At 35.9% G+C, this 1,933-nt stretch overlaps 1 non-coding gene across 1 annotated transcript; it reads right to left on the reverse strand.

The window, feature by feature from the left end:
• Positions 1–1,486: 1,486 nt before the first annotated feature.
• On the reverse strand, positions 1,487–1,594 carry LOC112713609 (small nucleolar RNA R71). The gene has a single exon (XR_003158580.1). It is a non-coding gene; the product is annotated as a small nucleolar RNA R71 (small nucleolar RNA).
• Positions 1,595–1,933: the final 339 nt, after the last annotated feature.

A 1,933-nucleotide genomic window follows, 5' to 3' on the forward strand; every position in this document is an offset into this window, starting at 1 on the left:
TTAGTTTCATTTTGATTATTCCTCATCATTAAAAATTCAATTTTTTTTAATTTGTGTCTTTTCAAGTCAATAATATAGAGAATTGAAGATTCAGAACATAAAGCAGAGGAATTACACAGAAAAAGCTGGGCGTTCAAAACGCCCAGTGAGGAAGGAAAACTAGCGTTTAAACGCTAGCCAGGGTACCTGGCTGGGCGTTTAACGCCCAAAAGGGTAGAGTTTTGGGCGTTAAACGCCAGAATGGATACCATTCTAGGCGTTTAACGCCAGGATGGCACAAGAGGGAAGATTCTATTTTTAATTCAATTCTTTTCAAGTTTTCATAATTTTTCAAAATCAAATCTATTCCAACTCATATCTTTTCAATCATATCTTTTCAAAATCAATTTCTTTCCATTTTCAAAAATACTTGCTAACAATTAATGATTTGATTCAACATTTCAAGTATGTTGCCTTTTCTGTTGAGAAAGGTTTAATGTTTGAATCATATCTTTTCTTGTTAGCCAAGTCATTAATTTTAAAAAATCAAATCTTTTTAAATTATTTTTCAATCATATCTTTTCAATAATATCTTTTTAAAATCATAACTTTTCAATCATATCTTCTTAATCACATCTTTTTCAAAATAGTTTTCAATCATATCTTCTTGATTTCTAATTTCAAAATCTTTTTCAAAAATCACTTAATTTCTTTCCCAATCTTAGTTTTCCAAAATCAATTACCATAAATTCACTTTAATTTTCGAAAATTTATTTCCCTCTTCTCACATCCTTCTATTTATGGACTAACACTCCTCCTCAATGCACAATTCGAACTCTATCTCTCTTGATAAGTTTGAATTCTTCTACCTTCCCCTTCTATTCTTCTTTTCCTCTAACACCTCAAGGAATCTCTATACTGTGACATAGAGGATTCCATATTTTCTTGTTCTCTTCTCTTTCATATGAGCAGGAACAAAGACAAAGGCACTCTTGTTAAGGCTGACCCTGAACTTGAAAGGACCTTGAAGCGAAAGCTAAGAGAAGCTAAACCACTACCCTCTGTAGAGGACCTAACAGAAATCTTCAAACAAGTAGAAGACATGGCAGCCGAAAACAACAACAATGTTAACAATGCAAGGAAGGTGCTAGGTGAGTTTACTGCACCTACTCCCAACTTCTATGGGAAAAGCATCTCTATCCCTGCCATTGGAGCAAACAACTTTAAGCTTAAGCCTCAATTAGTTTCTCTAATGCAACAGAATTGCAAGTTCTATGGACTTCCATTGGAAGATCCTCATCAGTTTTTAGCTGAATTCTTACAAATCTGTGACACTGTTAAGACCAATGGGGTTGACCCTGAAGTCTACAGACTTATGCTATTCCCTTTTGCTGTAAGAGACAGAGCTAGGATATGGTTGGACTCACAACCCAAAGAAAGCCTGAACTCTTGGGAAAAGCTAGTCAATACCTTCTTGGCAAAGTTCTTTCCACCTCAAAAATTGAGTAAGCTTAGAGTGGAAGTCCAAACCTTCAGACAAAAGGAAGGTGAATCCCTCTATGAAGCTTGGGAAAGATACAAACAATTGATCAGAAAGTGTCCTTCTGACATGCTTTCTGAATGGAGCATCATAGGTATCTTCTATGATGGTCTGTCTGAACTGTCCAAGATGTCATTGGATAGCTCTGCTGGAAGATCTCTTCATCTGAAGAAGACGCCTGCAGAAGCTCAAGAACTCATTGAAATGGTTACAAATAACCAATTCATGTACACTTCTGAAAGGAATCCTGTGTACAATGGGACGAATCAGAAGAAAGGAGTTCTTGAGATTGATACTCTGAATGCCATATTGGCTCAGAACAAAATATTGACTCAGCAAGTCAATATGATTTCTCAAAGTCTGTCTGAAATGCAAGCTGCACCAGGCAGTACTAAGGACGCTTCATCTGAAGAA

The sequence above is a fragment of the Arachis hypogaea genome, chromosome 9 (assembly GCF_003086295.3).
Source record: "Arachis hypogaea cultivar Tifrunner chromosome 9, arahy.Tifrunner.gnm2.J5K5, whole genome shotgun sequence".
Lineage (NCBI taxonomy): Eukaryota > Viridiplantae > Streptophyta > Magnoliopsida > Fabales > Fabaceae > Arachis > Arachis hypogaea.